This window comes from Leptodactylus fuscus, chromosome 8, assembly GCF_031893055.1.
Source record: "Leptodactylus fuscus isolate aLepFus1 chromosome 8, aLepFus1.hap2, whole genome shotgun sequence".
NCBI classification, from domain to species: Eukaryota; Metazoa; Chordata; class Amphibia; order Anura; family Leptodactylidae; genus Leptodactylus; species Leptodactylus fuscus.
Window position 1 is genome coordinate 6,479,951 of NC_134272.1, and position 20,764 is coordinate 6,500,714.

The window sequence follows — 20,764 nt, forward strand, 5'->3', positions numbered from 1 at the left end:
CTGACCGGCATATGGCGTATACTGCTCTGCTATAGATGGGGCTGACCAGCGTACGGCGTATACTGCTCTGCTATAGATGAGGCTGACCGGCGTATGGCGTATACTGGGGATTTTTTAATGTAAAATCTTCTGTTCAATCTGTAAGGTATGGGCTCCCTCTAGTGAACCAACTGAGAACGGCAGCTAGAAACTCGGAAGGGTTTCGTGAATTTAGTCAAGTCAGGCAATGTTCACATCTGCGCCCGGTGTCCAAATATAAAAAAAAAAAAAGTTTTTAAAACTAGAAAACACAAAAATTATAAAAAAACAAAAAACAAACCTCTAATCCCTTCCCCATTTCCCTAGATCACACAGAAAATGCCAGAACTGTTACAATATAAAAATATTTATTCCACACATTGTAACGAGGAAAATAATCCAAATGGATAATAGTTTAACACTTCGTCTCCTAAAAAATTTGAATAATAAGATCAAATCAAAATGGGATCAATAAAAGCGACATCTTGTGCTGCAGAGAAAGACGCCGCACCCATCTCCATACACGTACATATGTAACAGTAACAGGTGTCACAATATGGCGACACAAAGAAATGTTTCTATTTTGCAAAGTTTAGAATTTTTACAAATACTCTATGAATTGGGTGTCGCCGGGATCGTCCTGACCCAGAGAATACAGGTAACATATATATATATATATATATATATATATATATATATATATATATATACAGTCCTATGAAAAAGTTTGGGCACCCCTATTAATCTTAATCATTTTTAGTTCTAAACATTTTGGTATTTGCAGCAGCCATTTCAGTTTGATATATCTAATAACTGATGGACACAGTAATATTTCAGGATTGAAATGAGGTTTATTGTACTAACAGAAAATGCGCAATATGCATTAAACCAAAATTTGACCGGTGCAAAAGTATGGGCACCTCAACAGAAAAGTGACATTAATATTTAGTAGATCCTCCTTTTGCAAAGATAACAGCCTCTAGTCGCTTCCTGTAGCTTTTAATTAGTTCCTGGATCCTGGATGAAGGGATTTTGGACAAACAATTCAAGTTCAGTTAAGTTAGATGGTCGCCGAGCATGGACAGCCCGCTTCAAATCATCCCACAGATGTTCAATGATATTCAGGTCTGGGGACTGGGATGGCCATTCCAGAACATTGTAATTGTTCCTCTGCATGAATGCCTGAGGATTTGGAGCGGTGTTTTGGATCATTGTCTTGCTGAAATATCCATCCCCGGCGTAACTTCAACTTCGTCACTGATTCTTGAACATTATTCTCAAGAATCTGCTGATACTGAGTGGAATCCATGCGACTCTCAACTTTAACAAGATTCCCGGTGCCGGCATTGGCCACACAGCCCCAAAGCATGATGGAACCTCCACCAAATTTTACAGTGGATAGCATGTGTTTTTCTTGGAATGCTGTTTCTTTTTGGACGCCATGCATAACGCCTTTTTGTATGACCAAACAACTCAATTTTTGTTTCCAAAATGAAGCTGCCTTCTCCAAATGTGCTTTTGCATACCTCAGGCAACTCTATTTGTGGCGTACATGCAGAAACGGCTTCTTTCTCATCACTCTCCCATACAGCTTCTATTTGTGCAAAGTGCGCTGTATAGTTGACCGATGCACAGTGACACCATCTGCAGCAAGATGATGCTGCAGCTCTTTGGAGGTGTCTGTGGATTGTCCTTGACTCTTCTCACCATTCTTCTTCTCTGCCTTTCTGATATTTTTCTTGGCCTGCCACTTCTGGGCTTAACAAGAACTGTCCCTGTGCTCTTCCATTTCCTTACTATGTTCCTCACAGTGGAAACTGACAGGTTAAATCTCTGAGACAACGTTTTGTATCCTTCCCCTGAACAACTATGTTGAACAATCTTTGTTTTCAGATCATTTGAGAGCGGGCTGTCCATGTTCGGCGACCATCAAACTTAACTGAACTTGAATTGTTTTGTAGAAAGAAATGGTCCAAAATACCTTCATCCAGGATCCAGGAACTGATTAAAAGCTACAGGAAGCGACTAGAGGCTGTTATCTGTGCAAAAGGAGGATCTACTAAATATTAATGTCACTTTTCTGTTGAGGTGCCCATATTTTTGCACCGGTCAAATTTTGGTTTAATGCATATTGCACATTTTCTGTTAGTACAATAAACTTCATTTCAATCCTGAAATATTACTGTGTCCATCAGTTATTAGATATATCAAACTGAAATGGCTGCTGCAAACACCAAAATATTTAGAACTAAAAATGATTAAGATTAATAGGGGTGCCCAAACTTTTTCATAGGACTGTATATAATATATTATATATATATATATATATATATATATATATATATATATATATACTGACCTATGGTCCTGTAAGGACTGTGTGGTGTGCTCTGACCCCATTAGATGCCCCCATGACTCTCTCCCCTTCATGTAGTTCCATAGACACATAATGGGACATTGCAGCTGCATCTCCCTCCTCCCCCTCTGCCTGGTCTTCTATATACTGTTCTACACTAGATGAATTCTTTGGTGACTGAGCAAGATCTGAATATTCGCAGAAAAGAAAAGCTCCCGGTAAGGGAAGAAGATACCTCATTGACCTACCAGGACGGGGGCATAAGTTACAACATAGTGGGGGACATAGTAAGACCCTCGAGGTCATAAGGTGAGTCACATGGGTCGCTTGACCAGATCAGAAGACAGTAGACGCCCAAAAACCTGTCACCATCTTCCCCCATTATTGGTAAAGTTATGTATATTTTACTTTGGGTTGCTCTTGACCTGTGACGTCTGCACCCGAGTCCGGGGTCATTGTGAATTTTTGAGGTCCTTCTCGTGTTGCGCCCCAGCCATGTATTCCAGCCTCGTGCTGCCGTGCCTTTGTGCGCAGGGCGGCGATACCGCGCTTGGCTTTGTCTTGTACTTGCTTTGAAGCTTCTTTGCTCTGGTTTGGGGCGTCCGACGATCTGTTTTTGACACATTTTGGGTCCTCCTGTGGGTTCTCCTCCGGCCTTTCACTGGTTTGACAGTCTGATCTAGTCTTAACCTCTAACTGGTCTTGGCAATTCTGCATCTTCATTTGCCTCCTCATCTTGGCTCGCCGGTTCTGAAACCAAACCTGGGGGTGGAAATGAAACATGGCATCACCCGTGTAGGAATAATGGGGGGGGGGATTATCAGGACTGGGGGCTCCAGCTTTTCAATCATTCAGCTCCACCAGAATAGAAATTTGGTTATACCACGACACAACTCTCTCCTTATCTTTATTGCAGTCATATGGAGGAGATAACAAAGAAGACCCCGCCATCATCTGCTGCGCCCACCTCACCTGCACCCTGGTCTCCAGTAGCTGCAGCTTCACCGCCAGGGCCTCCCTTACAAAGATGTCGGGGTAATGGGTGGTCTGGAAAACCTTCTCCAGCTCCTCCAGTTGCCAGCTGCTGTAATTCGCTCGCGATCTGCGCTGCTTCATACGATGGCTCCTGTCTAATGGGGGAAACATAAAGACGACTCAAGATGATGACAAGATCAAGACGTAATGAACGAGTGTCCTTAGTCATGGCCCTATGGCGTGGGCACTGCCGGGGCGGTCTGACAGGTCTACGTGGCTGCCATATTGCCTGCAGCTAGGATAAGATTTAGAGGGAGAAAGACAAGATTTTTAACCCTTTCCAAAACATTCTATATCATTGTATCAAAACAAAGAAAAGTTAAAAGGGGCGACACTTAAAGGGACACGGCACGGCAAAGGGACCTTTGGGCCCCCCGATAGAGCAGGGCCCAGTAGCCACCAAGTGCCTGTAGCTCGGCCATCAAGCATTATACTACAGGGCACAAGTTGCTCCCAGTGTTGGACAGACCAGAATACCAAGGGATCCTTCACTAGGCCCAGGCTCTACAACAACGTGGTGCAGCAGAAGACACCCAGATGTGACGGGCCCTGTGGTCTATTAGAGGGGGGTCCCCAGAATCATTTGGTCTGGTGGGCTCATGGGACATCCAGTATAATAACGTATTATCCTATAACTATAGACAGACTTTTTTTTCACAATGATATGATTCTCACCCTCTATGGGCCCTGGTGCAAAAAACTCAGCTTGAGCCCCCGCACGAAACGTCTCCTTAAACCGGTCATACATTTTAGCAGCATTTACATTTCCTTTCCTTCTCTATCTGGACCTGGACGACTTGTTCACACCATGTCTGTGCACCCAAGGTTCCCATCATTCCCCTCCCCCAGTCAGTGCCCCCCACATAGTAATCATTCCCCCTTTTGTACCAAAGCCTCCTATGTGCTCCTGGCAAACAGCTATTTCCATTAAAGCGGTACTTTTCTCCTTTCTGACAGTGGGAGGCTGTGTGTTACGGTATAAATCTTCTCACTCCAGTGCACTAGAGGGCAGGAGGAATAAGTTTATAATGCACAGACTGACGGACATCAAAGAAGTTTATCCAGCCCTAGTGTGCTGAGGGTAAACCCATGAGTCCCTCTTACTTATAGACCTAGTTGCAGCTCTATTTGCAACTCTGGTGCTTATCCTTATACTGTATATTGGATGTACTGTACAATACAAGTCTAAGCCTAAGTGATATGTTATAGCTATATACAATGCAAGAGTTTTTATGGATCCCGGGTCAAACTGGCCCACCAGGGAACTAATCAATGCCTGCTGGGCCCCGGCCCCAAAAAGCCAGCAGAATGCAACCCCATAGGGAGGTGACTGTGGGTGCAATAGGCAAAGGCGTAACGTGAAGCTCCTGGGCCCCAATGCAAAATATGTAACAGAGCCACATTCCTATCTTAGGCCATGTGGTATAATTTATGTGACCTTTGGACCCCCCTATAGAGCAGGGCCCGGTAGCCATCATGTGCCTGTAGCTAGGCCCTGATTAAATAGTATGGACAGCATATGGATGACATTTGCGCACCCCCTGCCTCCATGACCCCATTCACTGTGAGCCCAGTGAGTATTGCCCCAGGCGGATGGCTACCTACATGGGCCTGTATATGGCCAGAGAAATGAATGGGTCAGTATGCTAGCCCTGAAAAGCAGGAGGCCTCACAGACTAAACCATTAGGTCATTTATTTTTTTGCAGGAACATTGAGGATTTTTGCCCCCTCAGCCCCCCGCTATAACCCGCTCCCCCCTTCACACACACCCCAGACCCCGCGCTCCTTGTAGAATTAACCCATTCCTGCAATTAATATTTAATGCTAATAATCTTGTCTGTGCACGGGCTGGCAGTAAAAAGTCACACAAACCTGATTTATAGGATTATAGGTTTTCTCAGAATATATTTGGGGAGCCTGAACAGGGAAAGTTACAGTATATCAACACGCCTGGGGGAGAACGCCATTATAAGACGGGGGATTTTATAGGACAACCTATAATATATAGAGACAGTCGCTCGCAGGAGTCGGGTCTGCGCTCCCGGAGAAAACGGAAGAAGAGACAATATGCGGAGAGACTCATGTACTCAGCCCCCTGTACATGGACAGGTATAAAACGTTCAGGTCTGCAACCACCACTAGAGGGAGCTAAAGAGCTTACCCTATACTGGGCTATTATTAAAGGGGTAGTGCAAAAGGCTACACTGAATATAGAGTTTAGCAATTGCACCCATGGAATGGGAGAATTCCTTGAGGTGGGGTCACTATGGGGGCATAATAGGGGAACATTATCACTGCAGGGGCACTATCTGTATGGCACTACTAGGTTATGTTCACACAGCAGGCTGAAAATTTCAGCTTCAGGAATTTGAAGCTGAAATTTTCTACTTGACCCAATTCTGCATTTAATTTCGCATTTTTTAAACCCATTCACTTGAATAGGTTTGCAAAGTGACCGCCCGTGAGCGTGTTGCTCCTCTCCGTGGCGAAACCGGAGATCCGCCCGAAGATCGTGCAGAAAAAAATCAGTGTCTGCCTTCCATTGAAATCAATACGCTGAATTCAGGCAGAATTTGGAGCTGATTTTGAGGTGGAATCTGGCAAATTCCACCATGAGAACATCATTGTCCCTTGTTGCAGGACAGTATTTGGGGTCACTATAGGGAGCATTATTAGTACTCGGCCTATGTGTATGGCCCCTGTATTTAGTATTTTGGGAAAGTGGCCAGCAGTGGTGTAACTGAAGTCTTGTGGGCCTCGGTGCACTCTTTTGTTTGGGGGTCCCCGTCCTCATCCCTACAGTTACAATCAATGAAAGGGATACAGGTTTAGTATTAGAGGGGTAACTTGAAGCTCCTGGGCCACAGGGCAAAATTTGTAATAGGGCTGCACTCCTACATTGTGTTATTTGGAATAGTGGTATAGTATAGGGCAGGGATAGGGAACCTTGGGCTCTCCAGCTGCTGTGAAACTACAACTCCCAGCATGCTCCATTCACTTCCATGGGAGTTCCAAGCAAAGCAGAGCAAGTATGCATGCTGGGAGTTGTAGTTTTGCAACATCTGGAGAGCCGTACGCTCCCTACCCGTTATAGGGTCTCTGTGGGTCTCCTTGGTTTATGGGCTGCAACCTCGATACTGATGCCAGTGCTTATGGGCCCCCTCTGCACCCCTCAAGTTACGCCCCTGCTAGTCAAGATGACACTGTCGGGGCACCAAGATGGGGGAAGGGAAAGCGAGGAACCAAAGATGTCTGTTTGGCAGCCTCTGCAGAGACGAGTCGTGGGTGGACAAAGCGCCGTAGTGTTTTATGAACGTTTAATTACCTGGAATATGACAAGTTCTTGTCTGGTGCAGAAACAACATGGCTTCCTTGTGTGTTCCAGAATGGCTGCAGGGCTGGAACAGTTGAAATCCAAAAACAGGAGACGGTAAGAAGATGCTGGAAAACCTGTTAGGCAAGATAGTGCTGTAGATGTGCGCGGCCAATGGCGGAGGAGCAACCTGGTGGCCGGAACCAAACATGTCGGCGCCTAGAGAGAAGATGGATGGCGCGTACGATTAGACGAAGACATGAACACCAAGCCATAGACCTGCCTGGGAACAAAATGTAACAGGGACGGGCGCCATATTTCCAGATTTGAAGATGTAAACCTGGATCTATTAAATAGAGTTTAGTCAAAGGGATTGGAAGAATATGTCGTTCACATGAATCCAATCCCAATCCCATCGTAAAATCGTGGCAGGTCCATGGGGCACATTTATGAAGATATTTGCACCTTTTTTGTTCTTTTTACGTCCTTCACTTTATATATGAGGCATTTGCACCCTTTTTTCGGGGGGGGGGGGGGGGATTCTATAATGCTGTATTTATGACTTAAAAGGGGGCAAAAAGGGTGCAATTCACCCCGATACACAGATAGTGCAAACAGGCCGTCAGGTCAGATCGTATTAAAATGGGGCAAGGTGCACAAGGCTTATAAAGGGGGCCTCTAACATATAATAAGGAGATGCTCCAAACACACCACATAAGACTAGGCTAACAAATATAAGGTGCAACAAAGGGGCAGATGATAAATAACCCCCCCAATAAGAGTCAAAATACCGCTGTTTTATCTGTACCCAACAATCTCATAGACAATGAAGAGTATAATATAGTTATATACAGATATATCGTGGACACCAGGGTCCAGGGAGCAACATATGCCACTACTATCTACCTGCAAAGTAACATGGCAGCCAGCGACTGGCGTATACGGAATATGTAAACACAGCCTTGAGCATAGTAAGGCAACATATGGCAAAGAACAGGGGGCCACCCTTAACATCACACAACCCCTACACCATGCATGTGACTACTGCCTGCATGCACAGCGGGACCCCGGGCGGCTGCCATGTTATACACCTATAGGACAATCTCTCACCTCTTTGCAGATTTCCTTCCAGATGGCTCAGGGTGCAATAAGTCAGCCCGGGATCCTCGGCAGGTCGTGGGACTTTACGGCCTCAGGTTCTGTACAACATAGAAGAAGTTTTACCCGGAGAGCGGAGATGTCACTGCAGCCACCTGATGCAGGTGTGAACTCTGAATACCTGGCGTATACCTGGTGTATTCCTTCCAAGGAACCTTCTCTCCTCGATCATTCGTTGGCAAGCCAGGAACTATTTCTCAAAAACTTCAAAGAGCCTCTTCAGTCAATTAGAGGGAAGTGTGATTGAGAAGCCAGATTATATTACTGAGTAAATATTCATCCTTAATGCATCTACAGCAATGACCCAGAAAGAAGCTGTCAGCGGGAAGACGGGCGTACTAAATGTGCTGGAGACGGGCAGGATATAGATAGATGTGCAGGCCATGGGTCCCAGCGTGGCCCCCTAGCTATCATGTGTATTCTTTATTGCACCTCCTATTCATTCCAATGAATAAACACTCAGGCTAAGTTCACATCTGTGCACCACTCTCTGTTGTTCGGGTTTGTCAGGGGACCCAAACGTGTGACCACTAGGACTGGGCGATCGGGATCGGCTGGAAAACAATCGAAAATCGGATTTTAAAATCGATCCTGAAATCTCAAGATCGACTCCACCCCAGTGACCACTAAAACACTGGTCACCCCTGGACACTGGTGCACCCCATAGACTATAACAGGGTGCGCCCGGTATCCACTGTTTTTATGGTAAGACCAATGGAGAGAGAAGTTCTTCGTGCAGGACTTTTCTATCCACAGATTTCTGCGGTGGAGACTTTGGCGCGGATGTGAACTTAGTCTTATTTCAGCATATGGAGGGATCCGTGAAAACCGGCAAAAATAGGACATGGCCTATAGAACAGTCATGTGGATAATCCCGACTCACTGATACTGAATGTAACGCCGTGTAAAAAAAACGCACATGACACGGCCATTAATCTCTGTAGTGTGACTATAGCCTAAGGCTACGGGCTGACGTACCAACACCCCCCTGTGGCCGAAACCTCGTGACCGCAGGAAAGAATTTCATTTTTGCTTAGAAAAATTCAGACATGACATAATTCACCCCAACACGGGATAACACGCACTAACATACGTGAACCTGACGTGGACCGCAACGTATGTGCCGTCATCTGTCATCATCAGAGATCAGTCTGTTGTCAGTCGTCATTGACTATCCATTACGGGAGGCTCCGGACTACTACCACCAACATCTATTAACAGTTTGAGGGGGTCATGATATCACTTATATAGCACCAGTCGCTGTGACAGGCAGAGTTGTCATAGGATTGGATAGTCAACATCACCTAGAAGTCGAGCTAGAAAGTCATATGAAGATGGCTAAGACGATGGGAGAGATATAGGGCGATATATACTGTATATATGGAGGGTTCGGCACACTATGGCCTGTCCTAACAATTGCCCCGGACCTCACAAACAGCGCCCCCTATCTCAGCTCTAGGCATAGGATATGGGGGTATCTACAGTATAGTCAAACTGGAATTTGTTTGATAGAACGAGTACGATTTTCCTTTACATCAATGGTGTATTATTTGTAGTATTACAGCCGCTGTCTGACTACGACTCCCGATAGGCGGCAGGCTACGTAGGACATGATGGGAGTTGTAGTTTCCCCAAGAGAACCAGATATACATTAATCATGAGAAGATTTAAAGGATCTGACTTACATTAGAAGGAACTTAGAACTTAAAAGAAAGTTTCTGCAAACAGCGCCACTGTCATCTACAGGCTGTGTCTGGTACTGCAGCTCACAGGAATATAAATATTATATCACTTCCTCCCCTTAACTGAAAATTTCTCACCGACATATCATAAAGAACAAGAAGAAGCGAGTAAACAACTGAACGGTGAAGGGAAGCGCCTGCGCCAGGATTACCCGCACCGGGGCTTTGAAGCCGGATCACTTTCTGAAAGAGGAGAAAATTCCTTCTCTCTGGACCTGAGCGGAAAAGCTGACAAGTCAAATCACTTCCAAATAGCGGTAATTGAATTATCTCCAGTCACCTGCACGAGTCACATTACAGCGGCCTCAGAGGACAAGTCACCCAGAACCGACGGCGGCCTGACAGGAGGGGGGGGAATCATCTGTACAGGTATATAGAGAGAGGTATACACTATATACACAGAGGGAGCAGAGCTAACCTGAACTTCTGCAGCGAGATATCTGATCATTACGTCACTACGCTGCTATCAGCTATACGGGGCCCCAGTCTCCTGCACTACAATGCTATCATCTATACGGGGCCCTAGTCTCATGCACTACGCTGCTATCAGCTATACGGGGCCCCAGTCTCCTGCACTACATTACTATCGCCTATACGGGGCCCCAGTCTCCTGCACTACGCTGCTATCACCTATACGGGGCCCCAGTCTCCTGCACTACGCTGCTATCACCTATACGGGGCCCCAGTCTCCTGCACTACGCTGCTATCGCCTATACGGGGCCCCAGTCTCCTGCACTACGCTGCTATCGCCTATACGGGGCCCCAGTCTCCTGCACCACGCTGCTATCAGCTATACGGGGCCCCAGTCTCCTGCACCACGCTGCTATCACCTATACGGGGCCCCAGTCTCCTGCACTACGCTGCTATCACCTATACGGGGCCCCAGTCTCCTGCACTACGCTGCTATCATCTATACGGGGCCCCAGTCTCCTGCACCACGCTGCTATCACCTATACGGGGCCCCAGTCTCCTGCACTACGCTGCTATCACCTATACGGGGCCCCAGTCTCCTGCACCACGCTGCTATCACCTATACGGGGCCCCAGTCTCCTGCACTACGCTGCTATCACCTATACGGGGCCCCAGTCTCCTGCACTACGCTGCTATCACCTATACGGGGCCCCAGTCTCCTGCACCACGCTGCTATCACCTATACGGGGCCCCAGTCTCCTGCACTACGCTGCTATCACCTATACGGGGCCCCAGTCTCCTGCACTACGCTGCTATCACCTATACGGGGCCCCAGTCTCCTGCACTACGCTGCTATCACCTATACGGGGCCCCAGTCTCCTGCACCACGCTGCTATCACCTATACGGGGCCCCAGTCTCATGCACTACGCTGCTATCGCCTATACGGGGCCCCAGTCTCCTGCACTACGCTGCTATCATCTATACGGGGCCCCAGTCTCCTGCACTACGCTGCTATCACCTATACGGGGCCCCAGTCTCCTGCACTACGCTGCTATCACCTATACAGGGCCCCAGTCTCCTGCACTACGCTGCTATCACCTATACAGGGCCCCAGTCTCCTGCACTACGCTGCTATCACCTATACGGGGCCCCAGTCTCCTGCACCACGCTGCTATCATCTATACGGGGCCCCAGTCTCCTGCACTACGCTGCTATCACCTATACGGGGCCCCAGTCTCCTGCACTACGCTGCTATCACCTATACGGGGCCCCAGTCTCCTGCACTACGCTGCTATCACCTATACAGGGCCCCAGTCTCCTGCACCACGCTGCTATCACCTATACGGGGCCCCAGTCTCATGCACTACGCTGCTATCGCCTATACGGGGCCCCAGTCTCCTGCACTACGCTGCTATCACCTATACGGGGCCCCAGTCTCCTGCACTACGCTGCTATCACCTATACGGGGCCCCAGTCTCCTGCACTACGCTGCTATCACCTATACAGGGCCCCAGTCTCCTGCACCACGCTGCTATCACCTATACAGGGCCCCAGTCTCCTGCACCACGCTGCTATCATCTATACGGGGCCCCAGTCTCCTGCACCACGCTGCTATCACCTATACGGGGCCCCAGTCTCCTGCACCACGCTGCTATCACCTATACGGGGCCCCAGTCTCCTGCACTACGCTGCTATCGCCTATACGGGGCCCCAGTCTCCTGCACTACGCTGCTATCACCTATACGGGGCCCCAGTCTCCTGCACTACATTACTATCACCTATACGGGGCCCCAGTCTCCTGCACCACGCTGCTATCAGCTATACGGGGCCCCAGTCTCCTGCACCACGCTGCTATCACCTATACGGGGCCCCAGTCTCATGCACTACGCTGCTATCAGCTATACGGGGCCCCAGTCTCCTGCACTACGCTGCTATCATCTATACGGGGCCCCAGTCTCCTGCACTACGCTGCTATCAGCTATACGGGGCCCCAGTCTCCTGCACCACGCTGCTATCAGCTATACGGGGCCCCAGTCTCCTGCACCACGCTGCTATCAGCTATACGGGGCCCCAGTCTCCTGCACTACGCTGCTATCATCTATACGGGGCCCCAGTCTCCTGCACCACGCTGCTATCATCTATACGGGGCCCCAGTCTCCTGCACTACGCTGCTATCATCTATACGGGGCCCCAGTCTCCTGCACTACGCTGCTATCACCTATACGGGGCCCCAGTCTCCTGCACTACGCTGCTATCAGCTATACGGGGCCCCAGTCTCCTGCACTACGCTGCTATCACCTATACGGGGCCCCAGTCTCCTGCACCACGCTGCTATCAGCTATACGGGGCCCCAGTCTCCTGCACTATGCTGCTATCATCTATACGGGGCCCCAGTCTCCTGCACCACGCTGCTATCACCTATACGGGGCCCCAGTCTCCTGCACCACGCTGCTATCAGCTATACGGGGCCCCAGTCTCCTGCACCACGCTGCTATCAGCTATACGGGGCCCCAGTCTCCTGCACTACGCTGCTATCAGCTATACGGGGCCCCAGTCTCCTGCACTACGCTGCTATCACCTATACGGGGCCCCAGTCTCCTGCACTACGCTGCTATCACCTATACGGGGCCCCAGTCTCCTGCACTACAATGCTATCATCTATACGGGGCCCCAGTCTCCTGCACTACGCTGCTATCAGCTATACGGGGCCCCAGTCTCCTGCAATATACTGCTATCAGCTATACGGGGCCCCAGTCTCCTGCACTACGCTGCTATCATCTATACGGGGCCCCAGTCTCCTGCACTACGCTGCTATCATCTATACGGGGCCCCAGTCTCCTGCACTACGCTGCTATCATCTATACGGGGCCCCAGTCTCCTGCACTACGCTGCTATCATCTATACGGGGCCCCAGTCTCCTGCACCACGCTGCTATCAGCTATACGGGGCCCCAGTCTCCTGCACCACGCTGCTATCATCTATACGGGGCCCCAGTCTCCTGCACCACGCTGCTATCATCTATACGGGGCCCCAGTCTCCTGCACCACGCTGCTATCATCTATACGGGGCCCCAGTCTCCTGCACCACGCTGCTATCAGCTATACGGGGCCCCAGTCTCCTGCACTACGCTGCTATCAGCTATACGGGGCCCCAGTCTCCTGCACTACGCTGCTATCATCTATACGGGGCCCCAGTCTCCTGCACTACGCTGCTATCACCTGTACGGGGCCCCAGTCTCCTGCACTATGCTGCTATCACCTATACGGGGCCCCAGTCTCCTGCACCACGCTGCTATCATCTATACGGGGCCCCAGTCTCCTGCACCACGCTGCTATCATCTATACGGGGCCCCAGTCTCCTGCACTACGCTGCTATCACCTATACGGGGCCCCAGTCTCCTGCACTACGCTGCTATCACCTATACGGGGCCCCAGTCTCCTGCACTACGCTGCTATCATCTATACGGGGCCCCAGTCCCTGCACCACGCTGCTATCACCTATACGGGGCCCCAGTCTCCTGCACCACGCTGCTATCAGCTATACGGGGCCCCAGTCTCCTGCACCACGCTGCTATCACCTATACGGGGCCCCAGTCTCCTGCACCACGCTGCTATCATCTATACGGGGCCCCAGTCTCCTGCACCACGCTGCTATCATCTATACGGGGCCCCAGTCTCCTGCACTACGCTGCTATCACCTATACGGGGCCCCAGTCTCCTGCACTACGCTGCTATCAGCTATACGGGGCCCCAGTCTCCTGCACCACGCTGCTATCACCTATACGGGGCCCCAGTCTCCTGCACTACGCTGCTATCAGCTATACGGGGCCCCAGTCTCCTGCACTACGCTGCTATCACCTATACGGGGCCCCAGTCTCCTGCACCACGCTGCTATCAGCTATACGGGGCCCCAGTCTCCTGCACCACGCTGCTATCAGCTATACGGGGCCCCAGTCTCCTGCACTACGCTGCTATCATCTATACGGGGCCCCAGTCTCCTGCACCACGCTGCTATCATCTATACGGGGCCCCAGTCTCCTGCACTACGCTGCTATCATCTATACGGGGCCCCAGTCCCTGCACTACGCTGCTATCACCGATACGGGGCCCCAGTCTCCTGCACCACGCTGCTATCATCTATACGGGGCCCCAGTCCCTGCACTACGCTGCTATCATCTATACGGGGCCCCAGTCCCTGCACTACGCTGCTATCAGCTATACGGGGCCCCAGTCTCCTGCACTACGCTGCTATCATCTATACGGGGCCCCAGTCTCCTGCACTACGCTGCTATCATCTATACGGGGCCCCAGTCTCCTGCACCACGCTGCTATCATCTATACGGGGCCCCAGTCCCTGCACCACGCTGCTATCATCTATACGGGGCCCCAGTCTCCTGCACCACGCTGCTATCATCTATACGGGGCCCCAGTCTCCTGCACCACGCTGCTATCACCTATACGGGGCCCCAGTCTCCTGCACTACGCTGCTATCACCTATACGGGGCCCCAGTCTCCTGCACTACGCTGCTATCATCTATACGGGGCCCCAGTCCCTGCACCACGCTGCTATCACCTATACGGGGCCCCAGTCTCCTGCACCACGCTGCTATCACCTATACGGGGCCCCAGTCTCCTGCACTACGCTGCTATCACCTATACGGGGCCCCAGTCTCCTGCACTACGCTGCTATCAGCTATACGGGGCCCCAGTCTCCTGCACCACGCTGCTATCATCTATACGGGGCCCCAGTCTCCTGCACCACGCTGCTATCATCTATACGGGGCCCCAGTCTCCTGCACCACGCTGCTATCATCTATACGGGGCCCCAGTCTCCTGCACCACGCTGCTATCATCTATACGGGGCCCCAGTCTCCTGCACCACGCTGCTATCACCTATACGGGGCCCCAGTCTCCTGCACTACGCTGCTATCATCTATACGGGGCCCCAGTCTCCTGCACTACGCTGCTACGCATCTATACGGGGCCCCAGTCTCCTGCACTACGCTGCTACGCATCTATACGGGGCCCCAGTCTCCTGCACTACGCTGCTATCAGCTATACGGGGCCCCAGTCTCCTGCACTACGCTGCTATCACCTATACGGGGCCCCAGTCTCCTGCACTACGCTGCTATCATCTATACGGGGCCCCAGTCTCCTGCACCACGCTGCTATCATCTATACGGGGCCCCAGTCTCCTGCACTACGCTGCTATCAGCTATACGGGGCCCCAGTCTCCTGCACCACGCTGCTATCAGCTATACGGGGCCCCAGTCTCCTGCACCACGCTGCTATCAGCTATACGGGGCCCCAGTCTCCTGCACTACGCTGCTATCATCTATACGGGGCCCCAGTCTCCTGCACCACGCTGCTATCATCTATACGGGGCCCCAGTCTCCTGCACTACGCTGCTATCATCTATACGGGGCCCCAGTCTCCTGCACTACGCTGCTATCACCTATACGGGGCCCCAGTCTCCTGCACTACGCTGCTATCAGCTATACGGGGCCCCAGTCTCCTGCACTACGCTGCTATCACCTATACGGGGCCCCAGTCTCCTGCACCACGCTGCTATCAGCTATACGGGGCCCCAGTCTCCTGCACTATGCTGCTATCATCTATACGGGGCCCCAGTCTCCTGCACCACGCTGCTATCACCTATACGGGGCCCCAGTCTCCTGCACCACGCTGCTATCAGCTATACGGGGCCCCAGTCTCCTGCACTACGCTGCTATCAGCTATACGGGGCCCCAGTCTCCTGCACTACGCTGCTATCAGCTATACGGGGCCCCAGTCTCCTGCACTACGCTGCTATCACCTATACGGGGCCCCAGTCTCCTGCACTACGCTGCTATCACCTATACGGGGCCCCAGTCTCCTGCACTACAATGCTATCATCTATACGGGGCCCCAGTCTCCTGCACTACGCTGCTATCAGCTATACGGGGCCCCAGTCTCCTGCAATATACTGCTATCAGCTATACGGGGCCCCAGTCTCCTGCACTACGCTGCTATCATCTATACGGGGCCCCAGTCTCCTGCACTACGCTGCTATCATCTATACGGGGCCCCAGTCTCCTGCACTACGCTGCTATCATCTATACGGGGCCCCAGTCTCCTGCACTACGCTGCTATCATCTATACGGGGCCCCAGTCTCCTGCACCACGCTGCTATCAGCTATACGGGGCCCCAGTCTCCTGCACCACGCTGCTATCATCTATACGGGGCCCCAGTCTCCTGCACCACGCTGCTATCATCTATACGGGGCCCCAGTCTCCTGCACCACGCTGCTATCATCTATACGGGGCCCCAGTCTCCTGCACCACGCTGCTATCAGCTATACGGGGCCCCAGTCTCCTGCACTACGCTGCTATCAGCTATACGGGGCCCCAGTCTCCTGCACTACGCTGCTATCATCTATACGGGGCCCCAGTCTCCTGCACTACGCTGCTATCACCTGTACGGGGCCCCAGTCTCCTGCACTATGCTGCTATCACCTATACGGGGCCCCAGTCTCCTGCACCACGCTGCTATCATCTATACGGGGCCCCAGTCTCCTGCACCACGCTGCTATCATCTATACGGGGCCCCAGTCTCCTGCACTACGCTGCTATCACCTATACGGGGCCCCAGTCTCCTGCACTACGCTGCTATCACCTATACGGGGCCCCAGTCTCCTGCACTACGCTGCTATCATCTATACGGGGCCCCAGTCCCTGCACCACGCTGCTATCACCTATACGGGGCCCCAGTCTCCTGCACCACGCTGCTATCAGCTATACGGGGCCCCAGTCTCCTGCACCACGCTGCTATCACCTATACGGGGCCCCAGTCTCCTGCACCACGCTGCTATCATCTATACGGGGCCCCAGTCTCCTGCACCACGCTGCTATCATCTATACGGGGCCCCAGTCTCCTGCACTACGCTGCTATCACCTATACGGGGCCCCAGTCTCCTGCACTACGCTGCTATCAGCTATACGGGGCCCCAGTCTCCTGCACCACGCTGCTATCACCTATACGGGGCCCCAGTCTCCTGCACTACGCTGCTATCAGCTATACGGGGCCCCAGTCTCCTGCACTACGCTGCTATCACCTATACGGGGCCCCAGTCTCCTGCACCACGCTGCTATCAGCTATACGGGGCCCCAGTCTCCTGCACCACGCTGCTATCAGCTATACGGGGCCCCAGTCTCCTGCACTACGCTGCTATCATCTATACGGGGCCCCAGTCTCCTGCACCACGCTGCTATCATCTATACGGGGCCCCAGTCTCCTGCACTACGCTGCTATCATCTATACGGGGCCCCAGTCCCTGCACTACGCTGCTATCACCGATACGGGGCCCCAGTCTCCTGCACCACGCTGCTATCATCTATACGGGGCCCCAGTCCCTGCACTACGCTGCTATCATCTATACGGGGCCCCAGTCCCTGCACTACGCTGCTATCAGCTATACGGGGCCCCAGTCTCCTGCACTACGCTGCTATCATCTATACGGGGCCCCAGTCTCCTGCACTACGCTGCTATCATCTATACGGGGCCCCAGTCTCCTGCACCACGCTGCTATCATCTATACGGGGCCCCAGTCCCTGCACCACGCTGCTATCATCTATACGGGGCCCCAGTCTCCTGCACCACGCTGCTATCATCTATACGGGGCCCCAGTCTCCTGCACTACGCTGCTATCACCTATACGGGGCCCCAGTCTCCTGCACTACGCTGCTATCACCTATACGGGGCCCCAGTCTCCTGCACTACGCTGCTATCATCTATACGGGGCCCCAGTCCCTGCACCACGCTGCTATCACCTATACGGGGCCCCAGTCTCCTGCACCACGCTGCTATCAGCTATACGGGGCCCCAGTCTCCTGCACCACGCTGCTATCATCTATACGGGGCCCCAGTCTCCTGCACCACGCTGCTATCATCTATACGGGGCCCCAGTCTCCTGCACCACGCTGCTATCATCTATACGGGGCCCCAGTCTCCTGCACCACGCTGCTATCATCTATACGGGGCCCCAGTCTCCTGCACCACGCTGCTATCACCTATACGGGGCCCCAGTCTCCTGCACTACGCTGCTATCATCTATACGGGGCCCCAGTCTCCTGCACTACGCTGCTACGCATCTATACGGGGCCCCAGTCTCCTGCACTACGCTGCTACGCATCTATACGGGGCCCCAGTCTCCTGCACTACGCTGCTATCAGCTATACGGGGCCCCAGTCTCCTGCACTACGCTGCTATCACCTATACGGGGCCCTAGTCTCCTGCACTACGCTGCTATCATCTATACGGGGCCCCAGTCTCCTGCACTACGCTGCTATCATCTATACGGGGCCCCAGTCTCACTCTGTAGATTGCAGCAGCCCTTGTGCAGGATTCGGCTTCCAGGATATAAAACCTCTGACCTGTCCCTTAAGGCCGTTTTACCTTCTAAAGATTTTATCAGTTTTGGAAAGCCAAACCCTGCCCAGAGCAGAACTTTACCCCCCAGGGGTGTATTCACCAGGGTATCCCCATCTCGTGCCAGGCTGAGTTCTGGGTCGCCGGCAGACTTGTAGGAAGCGAGAACTGAATGGTACGAAGCCCCAAACTAACATAGTCCTTGTCAGGGGCTCGGCCTTCACCTCCCAGACTTCAAAGCCAGGCGGCAGAGAGCAGTCACATGTGGGGAGTCCTGGGGGGGAGGAAGAGGAGCAACAAAAACATTCACACGACCACGCTGCAGACTTGTTGGTAAAACACACAAAAACTTCAAAGCGTCAGTTCACATTACACCAATTATCAGGAGCTTTTGTTAGGCCCCTCTCTCTGTGTCCTATTAGGGGCTGGGGGCGTCACACACTGGGGGTGCCAGACTGGGACCACCCACTATGAACCAGGTCAGACAGACACCAACATGGTCGCCCTCTCCCATAGACCCCCTCGGCCACCCATCCAGGATTCAGTGATCTACGAGTGTTGTGGAACTACAACTCCCAGCATGCAACTGGACTCTCAAGAGCGGCAGAGTCATTTTGTCAAAAATCGGCCAAATGGGAACCCAGTAATAAATAGTCAATGAGGACCATCGGGCTCTGTTCGTGTCTACTTACTATAGCGGTCTATACACTCACCGGCCACTTTATTAGGTACACCATGCTAGTAACGGGTTGGACCCCCTTTTGCCTTCAGAACTGCCTCAATTCTTCGTGGCATAGATACAACAAGGTGCTGGAAGCATTCCTCAGAGATTTTGGTCCATATTGACATGATGGCATCACACAGTTGCCGCAGATTTGTCGGCTGCACATCCATGATGCGAATCTCCCGTTCCACCACATCCCAAAGATGCTCCTCTATTGGATTGAGATCTGGTGACTGTGGAGGCCATTGGAGTACAGTGAACTCATTGTCATGTTCAAGAAACCAGTCTGAGATGATTCCAGCTTTATGACATGGCATTGCATTATCCTGCTGAAAGTAGCCATCAGATGTTGGGTACATTGTGGTCATAAAGGGATGGACATGGTCAGCAACAATACTCAGGTAGGCTTTGGCGTTGCAACGATGCTCAATTGGTACCAAGGGGCCCAAAGAGTGCCAAGAAAATATTCCCCACACCATGACACCACCACCACCAGCCTGAACCGTTACCGATACAAGGCAGGATGGATCCATGCTTTCATGTTGTTGACGCCAAATTCTGACCCTACCATCCGAATGTCGCAGCAGAAATCGAGACTCCTCAGACCAGGCAACGTTTTTCCAATCTTCAATTGTCCAATTTCGATGAGCTTGTGCAAATTGTAGCCTCAGTTTCCTGTTCTTAGCTGAAAGGAGTGGCACCCGGTGTGGTCTTCTGCTGCTGTAGCCCATCTGTAGCCTCAAAGTTGGACGTACTGTGCGGCGTTCAGAGATGCTCTTCTGGCTACCGTGGTTGTAACGGGTGGCTATTTGAGTCACTGTTGCCTTTCTATCAGCTCGAACCAGTCTGGCCATTCTCCTCTGACCTCTGGCATCAACAACGCATTTCCGCCCACAGAACTGCCGCTCACTGGATGTTTTTTCTTTTTCGGACCATTCTCTGTAAACCCTAGAGATGGTTGTGCGTGAAAATCCCAGTAGATCAGCAGTTTCTGAAATACTCAGACCAGCCCTTCTGGCACCAACAACCATGCCACGTTCAAAGGCACTCAAATCACCTTTCTTCCCCATACTGATGCTCGGTTTGAACTGCAAGAGATTGTCTTGACCATGTCTACATGCCTAAATGCACTGAGTTGCCGCCCTGTGATTGGCTGATTAGAAATTAAGTGTTAACGAGCAGTTGGACAGGTGTACCTAATAAAGTGGCCGGTGAGTGTATGTCCGTTGTTCTGCTCCATCAACAGACTAGTGTGAACCTATCTGTATTAAAAAAAAATAATAATAACAATCCTGCAATTTCCCCTTATAATAGACGCTCATTTTGTAAAGCTCTTTGCAGCAGTCACTTCATTTACACCACACTGTATTATAATAGAAGATAACACCACTGACCAATCATGACATCACTACTGACAATAGATGATGTCACAGCTTATCTCCGCCCCCTCCCTGCACCGAGCAGATCTAGAAAACTCTCCCATAGACCTCAATGACTTCACTCCAGATTAATTCCCACCTGTGCTGTAAAGCAGATCACTAAATGCTGTAAACGGAGCAGAGGAGAAACTCAGGCAAGATGGCCGCCCCCATAATCAGG

At 51.5% G+C, this 20,764-nt stretch overlaps 1 protein-coding gene across 1 annotated transcript in view; it reads left to right on the forward strand.

The window, feature by feature from the left end:
• The window catches only part of ELFN1 (extracellular leucine rich repeat and fibronectin type III domain containing 1), a 694,846-nt gene that overhangs the window by 67,860 nt on the left and 606,222 nt on the right, over positions 1 to 20,764 (forward strand). The gene's annotated exons all lie outside the window — the stretch shown is intronic.